Source organism: Triticum dicoccoides, chromosome 3B, assembly GCF_002162155.2.
Source record: "Triticum dicoccoides isolate Atlit2015 ecotype Zavitan chromosome 3B, WEW_v2.0, whole genome shotgun sequence".
Classification (NCBI taxonomy): Eukaryota; Viridiplantae; Streptophyta; class Magnoliopsida; order Poales; family Poaceae; genus Triticum; species Triticum dicoccoides.
The window spans coordinates 659,951,374-659,968,522 of NC_041385.1; the positions used below are offsets into that span (position 1 = coordinate 659,951,374).

Below are 17,149 nucleotides of genomic sequence, written 5' to 3' on the forward strand. Positions count from 1 at the left end.
TATAAATAGGGTGGTGCGACGCACAAGACTGAACCACACATCACAAGCAAGAGCGTAGGTAGAGACCTTCTAGGATGTCATCAAAGATGAGCAAGGAGATGAAGTTCTCTGAGGGAGAAGTCACCTCACAATCGCACATTCTCAAAGGTGAGGAGCAGACGGTTGCCCAGATGCTGCAGTCTTCGATCTTCGCGTTGATGTTGGATGAGCAGCAATACTCGGTTTGCGAGGTGGGCGCAATTTTGGATCCATGAACATGGATGAGTTTATGAGCAACATATGGAATGTCGAGGAGTTCCAATTGGCTACAAGCGATGGCTTGGTGGGCATGGAGGAGGCTCCTGTGGTGGGTGCTGGTGGAAGCAGAGGTGGCAGGGATGCAGGAGGAAGTGGCCAATGCTGGCAAGGGTCCTTCTCCTTGCCTCCCCGTTGTGCCGGAAGACGATAGAGGAGGTGTGGGCTGAGATCAACTGGGAGCCCCGACTGGTGCATGCCCAGCCTCAGGTCGCGTGTGCCTCACTGCAACTTCCTGTCTAGCCAAAGGTGGGGAATGACAGAAAGTCTTTTTGCGCGGTGATGCTACCTAGCGGCAACAAATCCGCCATTGATTGCTTGCATTAAGATGTGTGCAGGTGGGACCACTTTATTCTCATTTTCTGCTATACACTAGTATACATCATCAAAATATAGCTAGTGGTCCCCATTATTTGTCTTTGGCATGGATGCATGGTAGAAATATGACACTATGCTCTCTATCTCTCTCTCCCTCTCTCTCTTGTTAAATCCAACCTTTTATTTCACCTTTACTGAATTAAATCATCCCTATCTTTTAAACCATAAGTTCCCTTTTTTTACATACATATTTGAACTCCTGGCGCTAAGGCCTTTTAAACAAGACCAATCATGAATACATTCGAACACATTTAAATTTCAACATTTCACATTCCATATGTGAAGCAAACGTATATAACTAGAATTTTTTTGAATAACTATTTCCACAGAAATATGTAAAACCATCATATTTTTCTAGAAACCTACAACTTTTTGAAATGTGTAACAGTTTATTTCAAAAGAGTGAAAATATTTTTTTAAAACATGCAATTGAAATATATGTGATTTTTGTGAAACACACTTGTGAAATGTAACATGTAGGTTTTGAATTGTGAAATATTCCCTCCGTCCCAAAATAAGTGACTCAACTTTACACCAAGTTAGTACTAAAGTCAGTACAAAGTTGCGTCAGTTATTTTGGGACGAAGGGAGTAGTAACAAAAAAATGTGAAATTGATTTTTTGAAATAGTGGAATATGTTTTTTAAACGTGTAACTAAAATAGATGTGATTTTTGTGAAACATGACAGCGAAATGTAAAATTTTTTGTTCTGAATTATGAAATACTAACCACAAAATGTGAAATTATAATGTATAAATGTGAAACTGATTATTTCAAAAGATTGAAATATGTTTTTAAAAAATGTGTAACTAAATTATATGTGATTTTTGTGAAACATGTTAGTGAAATGTAAAAAGTAGGTTCTGAATTGTGAAAAATATTAAGCACAAATGTGAAATTACAATGTATAAATGTGAAACTGATTATTTCAATAGAGTGAATAAGTTTTTTAAACATTTGTAATTGAAATATATGTGATTTTCCTGAACCAAACCAGTCTGAAGTGACATGTAGGTTATGAATTATGAAAGAGTAACTACAGAAAGTGAAATTCTATTGTGTTGTTCGTGAAACTGATTGTTTGAACATGTGTAATACTTTATTTCAAAAGAGTGAAATATGTTATTTGAAAAATATGCAATTTAATTAGGTGTTTCTTTGTGAAGGAAGCCCATGAAAAGTGAAATGTAGGTTCTGAATTGTGCAATAGCCACTGCAGGAAGTGAAATTGTAGTGTATCATTATGAAATAGATTATTTTGACATGTGAAATATATGTTCAAATTTAAATATGGTTAAAAATACTCAAGTTTGATCTCATTTTAAAGGTTTTGGCATACGGAGTTCAAATATAAAAAAAATCACAAATGAATATATGGTTTAAAAGATATGGATGTTTTAAATTAGCTAAGGAGAAAAAAAATTGGATTTATTGTGTGGTAGAAGAAAAAGTGATTCTGCCACACTGTCATGCATGCTAGTGAAGTACACTAGTGGGGGCCAACTGTTGAAGAGTGAGAGTGGAAATACGAAGATGGGAAATCCAGAAAAGAAATGTCATACAAAGATATTTGGCCCACATAGCATTAGATGACAACTCCCTATTGGAAACCACCTTGCTGGTTGGTAGCGCAACTGCGCAATTCTACAATTCATGGGGAATGGTGGTTCGGTTGCGGCCAACAACCGGTAGGGGACGCTTGGAGAGAGATGTGGCAGTAGTTCCTTGTCAAGGCCAGCGTCGTCCGAGTATTTGGCGTCGGTGGCCACACACCTGTGTCGGCTGGCATTTTCCATGGATAGATGAACTCCGTGCAGCAAGGGCATCTACCTGGCCCAATGATGTACCTAATGGCACCGACCAACGACATGTTCTCGGTGATGAGCGACGACATGGGTTCATCCCCAATGGGTACGCAGGGATGGCTATGGTGCCTCCACCACCACCACCTCAAGGTGGGGTGGGTATCATGAGCCCTGGGTCGTTGGACGGGAGGAGCGCCATGATGCAGGCTGACATGACGAACTACATGGGCAACAGAGCGATGATGGAGAACGGCGACGCCCTGGGCGCTCAGTCCTACAAGAGGAGGATCGAGCATCACCACCGCCACATGATCAAGAATAATGAGTCAGCCGAATGATAGTACCGAATCGAAAGCTTTTCTTCAGGAGGAAATTTCGAGGTGTCGATTTCTTCACATTAATCTTCTCGACTCTATTACTTCAACAACTATAGCTTGTTCTTCTCTGCAACAAAGATGTACTTTGGTGAAGTTCCTCGAACTCATCACCGAAGACAACATTCTCTTCGGTTGTGTATGGACCCCTTTTTTATCTGTATGTACTAGCAAACAAATCAGTCCATTCCTGTTTCTATCAACAATCTCCAAAACACAAGGTAGGCAGATATTGCACCAACATATTCAATTATGTTAGCACTGTTGAGATATTGCACTAGTGAAGGTATGAACCCTAGGCCTTGTTTTTAAGCATTGCAATACCGTTTGTGCCCACTTTTATCATTTTGCTACCTTGCTGTTTTTATCTATTCAGATTATAAAAATATATTTCTACTATCCACACTACACTTGTATCATCATCTCTGTGTCAAACTAGTGCAACTATATAATTTGCCATTGTATTGGGTGTGATGGGGACACAAGAGATTTCTTGTATTTGGTTGCAGGGTTGTTTTAGAGAGACCATGTTCATCCTACACCTCCCACTGATTGATAAACCTTAGGTCATACACTTGACTAAAATTTGCTACCATCCTTAGGTCTACAAGAATAAAGTTGCATAGTAGAAATCACACAACCATGGGTGTTACCACTGTGAACAGTGTTTCCATATGAATAATATTTTTTTATAATAAAAAAATATTGATTCCATTTTTCAAGTGCCAGAAATGATTTTTCCGTGAAGGAAGTCCATAGAATAACTTTTAAAATTATGTCTTTTCATTTTTCATCCAAATTAGACAACAATGTAAGCCCACTGACCAATTTTCTTGAATTTCTTAGTATTATTGCTATATTTCATGGATTTACTAGATTTCTAGTAAATTTCTGAACTTTCTCAAATTTGAACTACAAGTGTGATGTAGTTTGGTCCTAGAAATTGGGTAAAATCATTTTAAGCTTTTAGATTGGTGGTGTATGCATTGGGCACAACCAAAGTTGAAATTCCAAACAATTTTGTAGGAATGGTCAACATTGCAAGTTCGACCCAGAATTGGAAAATCAAAGAAAATGAAAAAGTCTCAAAAATTAAAATCCTTATGCATGGGGCCCTTTGGTGTCAAGGAGTTTGTGATAAAAATCATGAACTCGCCATACCACAAGTTTAAAAAAACTTCACAAAAATGGCATATCTAGTATGAACTTGCATGGATTTCAAGGCATATGCACATGGACCTAGCCACTGCATAGTCAATGCTAACATGTCCAAATTTGGCACAACCATGGGTGTTACCATTATGAAAAATGTTGCCATAGAAACATTATAATTTTTGTAATAAAAAATATTATTTCTATTTTTCAAGTGCGATTAATGAAGTTTTTGTGAAGGAAGTGCTAAATAAGTTGTAAAACTAGGTCTTTTCATTTTTCATCCAAAGTAGACCACATTGGTAACCCAGTAACCAAGTTTCTTGAATTTCAGAGTAGTATTACTATATTTCATTGATTTACTAGATGTCTAGTGAATTATCTGAACTTGCTCAAATATGAAATACAAGTGTCATGTAGTTTGGTCCCAAAAATTGGCTAAAATCATTTTATGCTTTTGCATTGGTGGTGTATGAATTGGGCACAAACAAAGTTGAAATTCCAAACCATTTTGCATGAATGGTCAACATTGCTAGTTTGACCCCAGATTGGAAAAAATCAATGAAAATGAAAAAACCTCAAAAATTAAAATCCTTGTGCATGGGGTCCTTTGTGTCAACTAGTTTGTGGGAAAAATCATAAAATTGCAATACCACAAGTTTTGAAAATTCAATATTACAAGTTTGACTCCAATTTAAGTAAGTTTTGCATGTTGCTGTTTTTGGCAAGTTTTGTGTGTTGCTATTTTTGGCATGTTCTGCATGTTGCACTCTATTTGAACATGCAAAACTCACTCGACGTAGGAAGTCCAAAACATAGCATACAACTAGTGATTAAAAACATTCAAATAACATATTGTTTTCAATTAAAAGGGAATACCAAATGTCGGATCCTCGGCAGTAGCTATAAGAAACAAACTAAACTACTTAATACGCTTAAGATGGCGAGCCAGGCGGCGGTGGGAGCATTGAGCATCCTGCTCAAACTGCGTCAAGCACTCATACTGCTCCACCACTATTGGGGCATTCTTGCAGCCAGCCTCCAAGTGCTCCTGGCCAACCATCTTCTCATCCTTGTGGTCCACATTAATCGCTAGATTCATGTCATCCTGAGCAAGACGAGCGATGATATATAACCTCCCGATAGCCCTCCTCTCGTGCATCCTTTTGCTGTGCAATGATCTCCAACCCCGTGATTGCCCTCCTCTTTGATAACCCACTAGTATAGGCGATAGCTTTAGCCCTTTTCGATAAATAAGAATGTCAAATCCAAAGGGAAGCTAAAGGTATAACAAATATTCCCTCAAGTTCTATCGACCACCGATACAACTCTACGCACACTTAACGTTTGCTTTACCTAGAACAACTATGAAACTACTTTGCAAGAATAAAACTACGAGTACTTTGTGAGAGTAAAGCTATGAATAAATTGCAAGGTAATAAAAGTAGATAGCTTTTGTCAACAAGAAAGTCATTTGTCCCTAGGCAATCGATAACTAGACTGGCAATCATTCTTGCAGTTTTATATGAGGGAGAGGCATGAGCTAACATACTTTCCCTACTTGGATTGTATGCACTTATGATTGGAACTCTAGCAAGCATCCGCATCTACTAAAGATCATTAAGGTCGTAAAACTCAACCATAGCACTAAGTATCAAGTCCTCTTTACTCCCATACGCAATAACCCACTTATCCATGTTCTGGCTTCAACCACTCCGACAACCGACAATAAGCAAATTATGAACGTATTGCAACACCCTACAGTGGGGACCCCTCACATTTGCGCGAGACGGAGGGAACCATAGGACAGCACCATAATAAATATACACTCAAACCAATCACGATCAACAATTAACCCATAGGACAAAACAGATCTACTCAAACATCATAGGATAAGCACATATCATTGGGAAATAATATATAGTGTTGAGCACCATGTTTAGATATTACAGCGGGAAAAAGAGAGGTTACACCGCTGCATAGAGGGGGAGAAAGTTGGTGTTGACAGTAGCAAGGTTGTTGATGTATATCGCCATCACGATCCTTGCCCCGGTGCCACTCCGGCGCCACCATGAGAGGGGGGAGAGAGCTAATACGTCTCCAATGTATCTATAATTTATGAATTATTCATGCCATGTTTATAATATTTTTACATGATTTTGGTATGATTTGATTAGAACTAACCCGGACTGACGCTATTTTCAGCAGAACTACCATGGTGTTGTTTTTGTGCAGAAATAAAAGTTCTTGGAATGCGCTGAAAATCAACGGAGAATATTTTTGGAAAATATAAAAAATACCCGAACGAAAAGCTACCGGAGGGGAGTCCCGAGGCCACCACGAGGGTGGAGGGCGCGCCCCCTAGGGTGCGCCCCCTACCTCATGGACTCCCCGTGGGCCCCCTTGACGTGAAACCAACGCCAACCCCTCCTATAAATCAAAAAAAACCCAGAACAGAAGAGTGATTGGAAGTTCCGCCGCTGCAAGCCTCCAGAACCACGAGGAATCAATCTAGGCCCTCTCCGACACCCTGCCGGAGGGGGCCATCATCATCGGAGGCCATGGGAGAGGATCTCAAAGGGGCCATCATTGCCATGAAGGCTAGGGACCAGAGGGAGAACCTCTCCGCATACATGGGGAGGCCATGAAGGAGGATGCACAAGGGGGAGAACCTATCCTCCTCTCTCTAAGTGGCGCCTAAGTGCCATCAGGAGGGGAATCATCGCCGTGGTGATCGTCTTCATCAACATCACCATCATCATCACCATCCTCATCTCTTTTCAGCGGTCCACTCCCCCGCACCCTGCTCTAATCACCTACTTGAACATGGTGCTTTATGCCACATATTATGATCGAATGATTTGTTGCCATCCTATGATGTTTTGAGTAGATTTAGTTTCTCTTTGGGTTGATTGATGATCTAGATTAGTTTGAGTAGTATATTTTATTTTGGTGTTGTCCTATGGTGCCTTTCGTGCCATGCACACGTGAGGGATTCCCGCTGTAGGGTGCTGCAATACGTTCATGATTCAAGAAGAGAAAGGGGGTTGTTGCATATGGGATAAAGGGGACTTGATATGTTAATGCTATGGTTGGGTTTTACCTTAATGATATTTAGTAGTTGCGGATGCTTGCTAGAGTTCTAACCATAAGTGCATATGATCCAAGAAGAGAAAGTTTGTTAGCTTATGCCTCTCCCTCATATGAAATTGCAATAATGATTACCGGTCTTGTTAACAATTGCCTAGGACAACTCTGCACACCGACCCATCATTATTCCACAATCGCTATTTATAATATTTAGTAATATATTCTAAGTAATGATAACAGCACCTACTTTTATACTTTAGCTATATGATACCATGCAAAGTTATCATCTTCATACCCACAACATAGTTTTATTTCTCGTTTCTAGTTGGAAGCAAACATTCGGTGTACGTAGAGTCGTACCAGTGGTGGATAGGACTTGAGAGAATATTGATCTTACCTTTAGCTCCTTGTGGGTTCGACGGTCCATACTTATCACTTCCACCTTTGGAAATTGCTATGATGATTTCGTGCACTTGGGGATTATCAAGCTCTTTTCTGGCGCCGTTGCTGGGGGGCAATAGCGTGAGGTTGATATTCTTGTGTGTGCTTGATTGCTTTCTTCACTAAGTAGTTTTTGTTTTCCATTTTTGTTTTGCTTAGTTGTGGGTGAAACATACAAAAAAATTAAAAAATTAAAATACAAAAATTATTACTTGCCGCTTTTGCCTAAAAACTTTTTTCAAAAAGAGAAGTGATTGGAAAGTTATGCATTGGATAAGTGAGGGTCGACCTTTAACACTTGTGTTCATGCTCATGGAAACAATGCAGAATTTTTCATGGAAGTTTCTCTGAAAATAATTGTCCCCTTGTATATATCCATTTTAATATAAAAATAATGTGCCAAGCTTTGGTTTTAGGATGATTAGATTGCTTGTTTGCTATGTTCGATGCAAAAATAGAAACTTTGGCTGTAGCGCGTGAATTTATATTTTTTACTGGAATATCAAATGCTTCTGAAACTTTTGGAACAATACTTATATACATTTTTTTAGATTGTCCTAATTGTTTATAATTTTTGGAGTTACATAAGTATAAGAAGTTTCCAGATTACTACAGACTGTCCTGTTTTTGACAGATTCTGTTTTGTATGTGTTATTCGCTTATTTTGGTGAATCTATGGGTAATATTAGGGGGTATGAACCATGGTGAAGTTGGAATACAATATATATAATGCTAATATGAAATTGGAATGAGTTTACAACAGTACCTAAAGGTAGTAATTTGATTTATTATACTAAAGGATCTCACAAAGTTTTTGCTAAGTTTTGTGTGGATGAAGTGTTCGAAGAACGAGGAGTTACCTATGTGAGAAGAATAAAGAGAGGAAAGAGGTCAATCTCGGGGATGCCCAAGCACCCCAAGTAAATATTTCAAGGATACTCAAGCATCTAAGCTTTGGATGCCCCGGTTGGCATCCCATCTTTCTTCTTCAACAATTATCGGTATACCTCGGTTTTTGTTTTGTTCACATGATTTGTGTCCCTTGTGTTTTTCTTTTTCTTTATGAACCATGCTAGTAGGAGATAGCCAGTCATTGATTTATAGAATTCTTCATGTGCTTCACTTACATTTTTTGAGTGTGACCTTATAGAATGCTCTTTGTGCTTCACTTAAATCTTTTGAGTATGGTTTTATAGAATGCTTCATGTGCTTCACTTATATATTTTGAGCTTGGATATTGGTTAATCTATATTAATTGTAGAATGCTCCATGAACATCACTTACATCTTTTGGGGTATGAATAAGACTATCATCAAAAGTGGGTTTGGAAGAGTGTCAACTTTAGGAAGTAATGATCCCACTATTTTGGAGGGTGTTGAATCTTAGTATGATATTTATCAAAGTGGATTTGGAGAGGTCTTGAATTTAGTTAATAATGATTCCACTATCTCGGAAGAGGTTCCAATAGATTATAAGAACAAAGTTGCTATCTATGATGATTATTGTGGTAACATGTATGCTATAAAGAATATTGTTAACCATGAAACTTGCCATCATGATTTTAATTTTCAATTGGATTATGCCTCACATGATAGTTATTTTGTTGAGTTTGCTCCCACTATTCTGAATGAGAAGAGTTTTGCTTATGTGGAGAGTAGTAAAGTTTCTATGCTTGTAGATCATGAAAAGAATGCTTTATGTGATGGTTATATTTTTGAATTTATTCATGATGCTACTGAAAATTATTATGTGGGAGGAATATATGCTTGTTGGAATTGCACTATCAAGTTTCCTCTCTATGTTCTTAAAGTTTTGAAGGTATGCTTGTTTTGCCTTCCTATGCTAGTTGATTATTTTTCCCATAAATTGTTTGCTCACAAAATCCCTATGCATAGGAAGTGGGTTAGACTTAAATGTGCTAGTCATATGCTTCATGATGCTCTCGTTATGTTTTCATTCTTATCTTTCATATGAGCATCATTGACATCATCATGCCTAGCTAGAAAGGCATTAAAGAAAAGTGCTTGTTGGGAGACAACCCAATATTTATCCTTAATGTTTTTGTGTGTTCACATGATTAGGCTACTATAGTAATCATGTTTTATAGATTTAGTTTCAATAAAGTGCCAAGTAAGACCTTTATGATGGCTTACGGTGATAGTTGATTTGATCTTGCTGAAAAACAGAAACTTTTGCACTCATTGCTAGAATTTTAAAACATCACAGAAGCGTGCTTTTGATCTGAAACTTTCACACAAGATTTATATAAAACTTCCTAGGATTTCCTAATTTTTCAGAATTTTTGGAGTAGCAGAAGTACGGTTGTTGTTGAGATCATTACAAACTATCTTGTTTCTGGCAGATTATGTTTTCAATGCATAATTTGCTTGTTTTCTAGTTTCTATGGCATATCATTTATTCAATATAAATTGTATAAATGATATGGTGCAGTAGGCATTGTGTGAGAACAATTATGAATCTTGTCTTCGACAGTACCAAACTGAATGATTTACTCTTTATCATACTAACCATCTCACGAAGTTCCGTTAAGTTTTGTGTGATTGAAGTTTTCAAGTTTTGGATGTGATATCGATATGACGAGAATAAGGAGTGGAAAGACCCTAAGCTTGGGGATGACCAAGGCACCCCAAGGTAATATTCAAGGAAGACTCAAGCGCCTAAGCTTGGGGATGCCCCGGAAGGCATCCCCTCTTTCATCTTCAAAACCATCGGTATAACTTACTCGGAGCTATATTTTTATTCGTCACATGATATGTGTTTTTCTTGGAGCATATTTTTATTTCTACTTGATGTTTGAATAAAATCATTGGATCTAAAATCTTGAATGAGAGAGAGAGAGTCCTCCCATGGCTAGTTAATTATTTGACTACTCATTGTCCTTCACTTATATCTTTTTAGAGTAGTTTCTCATTTACTCACGTGCTTCACTTATATCCTATGAGTAAATGTTTGAATGAATTAAATATCATAAATCTGAATTTATATATGTTTCTTATGCTTATACCATGGGGAGTAATGACTTCACACATAATAAGTATAGGTGGTAAATTTATTGAAAGTTAGCAAACATAATATTGCTCACTTGAACAATTCATGAAAGAATGTTGAAGGAGAAGAGATTTCACATATAAATATGCTATCTTGGACATCTTTTGTAATTGTGAGCACTTATTAAAATATGACATGCTAAAAAGTTGATGTTGGACAAGGAAGACAACTTAATGGGTTATGTTTTCTTATATCCGAACAGAAGTTATATTCTCTTGGATCATCCAACATGTTGAGCTTTCCTTTCCCTCTCATGCTACCCAAATTCTTTGCACCAAGTAGAAATGCTACCTGTGCTTCCAAACATCCCTTAAACCAGTTTTGCCATGAGAGTCCACCATACCTACTGTCGTGGAATTGTCATGTCAGATGTCCTAGTGAAAGGACTTAGTAGTGGAGCCATCACAACTAGGAAGCTTAAAGGGGTTAATCGGGTCAAAGGATGTGAGGTTTATACTGGTTCGGCCCCTTACGGTGAAGGTAAAAGCCTATGATCCAGTTTTGAGTGGGATTGCTTATGACTCGATAACTAGGGAGCGGAATCACTTGACCTAGCTCTCGATCTGATGTTACCTGCCCTGAATTGTCGCTGGTTCGTCCCTTTATATATAGAGGTCGACGCCCAGCAGCTCACAGAGTCCAGGCCGACTCATAAACAGTGTCCGGCTTGGTCTCTTAACTATTCTTGCCTTACAATACAAGTCACATACATATGGTGGTTTATCACTACGGGCCTTAAGTCGCCTCTTGGCTTTGGGCCCTTAATAAACCGCAATCTTCAACCTTGATCTTGGGCTTCAAGAATACTTGTAGATAGAACCCGCCCCATCCTGGGCGGGTCATACCAATAGTTATATCCCCAACATTAGGCCCCAAATTGATTTGGACTGGTTCATGTCAATCTTCAACACTTAAGAAAAATCTTCTGCTCTTTACTTATGAAATTTTTGTAACCCGCCATTATGTCATCCTCTGGATTTGTGGTAACCCACCATGACGTCACCTACCATAAATGCACGTTTTGTTCAATGTATCCCGACGGATCTTTATCTTGATGACCATCCCGAAAATCGAGGCATCCTTGTAGTTGGATAACTTATGTTTTTGGCCCCCTCATTTTTCGCGCTCTTTTAGTGGTCCTTCCATATAAATAGACCCAACCAGGTATTTATTCATTCTTCCCTTTCCTCGTCTTCTTCCTCTCGCCCCCTACTGTCGCTCGAGCTCCACCGCTGCCGCAGCGCACCTTCGTCTCCATCGACTTTGGCCGCTGCATCAACCTGAATCCATCCAGAGAACAGGGGCGCCCCTCCGCAACAGATCTACTGATGTAAGTTTTCCCCTTCCTGCATCTTAGATCCATGCTAGGGTTAACGAGTTCCTCTGTACAGTTCGTAGTTCATCTCAGTTCTTCGTGTCTCTTCTGCCGTGGCTTCTTTTGATCCAACAGTAGCATAGATCTCATGAGGTAGCTGTTTTGCATCCATTTTAGGCACTAGCAGATCCTCTTTATTTGTAAAGAACCCTCATTAGAATGCATGAACTCCTATTTACCATGTTTTTAGGTCTAGAAATTTTACTTTTCTGAACAGCCATTTGATCTAAAATAATAGCTGCAGTTTGTGAAACTTGTTTATGCAACACTTAGGCAAAAATCTGTACGTGTTAGATCCATCTAGCCATGGCGACTCTTATCACTGGCTTTAAAGAGGCAATGCTCAATTGATAACCTTGACCACCCATGGTGGTTTAAACAGCTTTTAACGGCTTATAGCCTATGGCGGCTTAAATAATCTTGACATAATTATCCTTATACCATTAGGCCCCTTCATAAGCTGCCATCTTGAATATGCACCGTAATATTTTTTTCCTCTCCGGCTTAAATTTGAACCGGTACTTTTTACTCTGTCTTAGGCTTTCATCACAATGGCACCGAAAGCACCCAGTTCTTGCAACTGGGTCAAATCCATTGTCACAGACAGCACACATGATGACTTTGTGAAGACCGGCTATCTGCCGAAGAAGGAAATCATGTCCTATCGTGCTCCTAACCCGGAGGAGGAATTTCCTCAGCCAAAAAAGGGAGAGGTTATCGTTTTCACGGATCACATGAACGGGGGTTTCTCTCCACCCAGCTCAAAATTCTTCGGAGATGTGTTGCACTTCTTTGACCTTCGCCCACAAGACATCGGACCCAATTCTGTGTCTAACATCTGAAACTTCCAAGTATTCAGTGAAGTATATCTTGGAGAAGAACCCAACATTTTACTCTTGAGAGAGCTATTCTACTTGAACCGCCAGAATGAGTGCGCCAACAGCCAGAGCTTAGAACTTGGTGGTGTCTCGATCCAGCGTCGTAGGGACGTAATCTTTCCTTATGCCAACCCACCGAGTCATCCCAAAGACTGGAATCAGACATGGTTTTACTGCCAAAACACCACTCCGGCTGGTGAGAACCCTCTGCCCAGTTTTTGTGCTCTACGTCTTGGGCCCAATCACCAGCTTCCTGACAAGATTACAGCCGTTGAATGCAAAACACTCGCCCCCACTTTAGCTAAGATCAAAGCTCTTCTGGGGAACGGGTTAACTGGCATCGACTTAGTCCGGGTTTGGCTCGCTTGGCGGGTCATTCATTGAGCCACCGCCCCGACTTGATGTGCACCTACACAGGCAAAAAGGATGATCCTCTATGGCACAACCCTGAAGACTTACCTGAAGATGTCATCAATGATATGACGAAGTCCTTTTGAACGAGAGCCTAGCGGATTGTGGTAAGATGGGCCTAGCCCCCTTCTGCGAAGCTAACCCGGCTCCAATGGTAAGCCGCCCATATGAACACATTACTTTGATTTTTTGATGTTTCACCCATACTCATACCTCTTGCTAACTCTCACAGCCAGGTGATAAATTCTGGAAGGTCAAATATGACCATGAGGCTGCAAAGAAAGCCACGAAGGAGAAGAAAGCCGTCAGGAAAGAAGCTGCCAAGAAGAAGCACAAGAAAGCCATCGCCTCTGACTTGCTTCATCTAGAAGATTCTTCTGAGTCGGAGGTAGACCTTGACTCTCTTGGCTCCTTTTTGAACCATCTTATTGACACTAATTATCAGCAGGAGGACACAGGAGCAAGCCATAACAAGGCTAAAGAGGTAACTATCATTTCCTCCGACTCCGAGCATTTGCCAAGAGAGAAAATCCGCAGAGTAACTCAGGAAGTAAGATTTTCACATCCCTTAGCTTATCAAGATCCTCAATTTCTTTTGAAGCGACAGATTCATGAGAGCCGGAGGCAGACCCAGACTAACAAGGATGTGGAGCTCTCCTCTGGCTTGCCAAACACCCCAAAGAAGCGCCGGAACAAGGTCACCTCTGATTTCAATCTCCTTTATCCTTTGGCAGGTCTCACTCGTCAACCACTCAATTCTTTTGACTCGGATTATCAGGAAACTTTCCCTTCCTCCGGCGACTCAATGCAGTCCAATCTGCCGGCTTTCAAGACCGCACCAGGGTAATGATAACCTTCTTATCCTGTATTCATTTCAATTCATTGAATTTGCACTAACCTTTTGATTTTATGAAGTGGACAAGCCAAGCCCAGCAAAAGGGTCAAGAAGAACAAGCCGGCTGAAGACACGGTCGTGACCGAGCCAGTACTTGGAACAGCCGCGCCTGAGTCGTCAACTCATGAGCCACCACCTGAACCAGCTCAAGATATACCAACTCCAATTGCTGACCCGCCTACTGAGCGAGCCGTTGATGGCTTAGAAAATCCGGAAGCTCCTAGCCCGGTCGGGACGGATGATCCTCAAAATACTAATGTCGAGATCACTAGAACCGGCTTTGTTGAGCCGGGAAGGCCAACCGTGCTGGCCAAGTGCTCCGCCAAGGAAGAGCTTCTGGAACACCGCTGGGTCAAACTTGATGTCACTGACTATACTCCCCTAAGTATTGAAGAGGTCTTTTCCAACTATATGAGTCAAGTGCACAACAACCGTGACATTGAAATTAACATGGTGAAGCAGATGCACCAGAAATTTGAGGTACAAACCTTTCTATGTACTTACTTATCTTTACTATGCCAGCCCCCAAGTCTATTACTTATGATGAATACGCTGTAGACTTTAGAAACTAATTTAGTGACATTAGTAACATATATGGACAAGATATGTAAGAAATCTGGCTTACTCCGTAGTCCCCAAGGGGCGGCTTAACCAGTATGGTTGAACCGGTCCTTCATATGGTTGTATTGAATAAAACATTTGAAACTTTTAAAAAGCAATATGCATTAGCCCCCAAGTGCCAAGTACTCTTGCTTGCAAAGTGCTTGGGACTTACTGTCATGAACTGCCACGTTAAGTAAAATTCTTTGGTAGACAATAGCCCCCAAGTGCCAAGTGTTTATGCTTGCAAAGGCTTGGGACTTAATATTGCATCATGTTTGTCATGATTCTTGGCCCGGTATTTGTATAGGCCGCCATGAGTCAACTTGAATCAGAAGTGTCTGATCTGAAGAACCGCCTTGAGGCCCAAGAGACGGAAACCCAAAGAGCTGACTCCATGTTTAAATTCAGCGTTTCTGAACAAGAAAAGCCGAAGAAAGAATTTGAAATGGAGAAAAAGGCCTGGGCTGACGAAAAAATTGCGTTGATTAATCGAGCTGAGAAGGCAGAGGCGGCTCTGGAAGAAGCAACCGGTGAATATCCGGGTTAAAACGCCATGTCTCTCAGATGGTCTCAGCGATCTTTGGTAAGTCGCCCTGCAAGTGTTAAATTCTTGAACCTTTCAATTGATCATAAAAATTGGAACTAACTCACCTGACAATGTTTATGCAGGCCCCAGGAGTTCAAATTTGAATCAAGATATGCTGATCAAGCTGAAGGTAGTTTATACGCTGGTGGAACAATTGTACACTGGATCTCAGCGTGTCTTAGCCATAGTGGCTTTGACAAATAAAGTGCCTACCCTCCTGGTGGATGTACTAAAGAAGCTTTCTCTGCTACCCCAACGGTTCCATGAACTAAGGCGGTCAGCTACAAGAGCCGGAGCGGTGAATGCTTTAAGCCGGGCCAAAGCTTGGCTACCAGAGTTAGACCCGGCCGACATCGCTATTGGTTATCCAAGCCTGAAGGAGGATGGTACTTCCTTTGAACAGGAAGACTTTGCCGCTTGTGTGAAGGAGGTACGCCACGTGGCCACCCTGATAGCTGACGAAGTGGATCTCACCAAGTACCAGGCGGGTTATGACGCAGAGAATAGGAGAATTCCAATGCCTCACTATAAAGTGACCAGTCTGATCCCCCCACTCCGTAAGCATACCTTCGCCCTTGAAGTTGACCCGGCCAGACTAGTTGATGATGAGGCTGAATTTGAAGCTTTGAACAACATTGACTGGTCATCATCAACCTTCCAGGAAAGGGAATAGGGCGAAGAAGCGGAGAAGGCTAACCCGGACGCTTCAGGCCAACATGAGAGTTAACCTGCCGTGGCGGCTCATTCCTGTGGTGTGCTGAAAAACAACATGAATCATTTGGACTCGGGGAGTCATGTAATAGAATAGAAATAACTTTGATTTGACCGTGCCATAATGTACGTTTTTGGTTCTTAGTACTATTAAGCCGCCATGTTATAATTTTCATCTGTTTTCCTTATGCTTTGACCAAGTCTTCTAACTGTCCTGCACATAGAAATAAATCACAAGATCCCTTGGCGGCTTAACCATAAGGCGGGTCATAATAACTTGATATTTTTAAGATAGAAAAAGAATCACAGATAAGCCTGTTGTAACATATAATGTTGAAACACAACTATAATCGTATACCTGTGACCTTTTTGAATTTGCACTGCCGGCTTATATGACCCGAACAGTAAGGGTGATAACCCAATCTTCAAAAACCAATATTTCCAAAGATATAATGATTCTCATATATTGGCGACTTATTGGCCAATATCAAGCCGGGTTAAAATTAACCACACTTGTACTTTTTAAACCTCAAAAAATTCTCAAGTCAAATAAAGGCTGCTTTCAAAGAAAACTTAAACCAAATAGAGTATAGAAAAGTTAAGGCTTCTGATTCGAATACGATCAATAAACCATTCCAAAGGGGTTAAGCTAGGATTCGAATATGATCATGTGGCACCCAGTGGCTTTGGCGTTGCGCCGATCAAGAGGGTATCGACAGCTATGTTCTCTTTAGTTCGAATACGACCTATGTTTGAACAGGAAGCCCCCTAATGACCTTGAGAGTTTTTTAATGACTCTGATTCGAATATGATCAAAGTCGGTTCCCAAAAGGGGTTGAGCTATGATTCGAATACGATCAAGAAGCCCCCTAGTGAGCTCGGCAGTGTGCTGATCAAAAGGGTACCGACAGCTATGTTCTCTTTGGTTGGAATATGACCTATGTTTGAACAAGAAGCCCCCTATTGATCATAAGGTTTAACGGCTAGATTCGAATACGATCATAAGCAGGATCAAACGGGTCAACCTAGATTCGAATACGATCAGCCCCCAAGTGATCATGTGAGATGACAATGATAATAGCAATGA

At 40.4% G+C, this 17,149-nt stretch overlaps 1 pseudogene; it reads left to right on the forward strand.

Moving 5' to 3' along the window:
• The first annotated feature begins 74 nt into the window (after positions 1-74).
• LOC119279768 lies at positions 75-2,815 on the forward strand (annotated as a pseudogene).
• Positions 2,816-17,149: the final 14,334 nt, after the last annotated feature.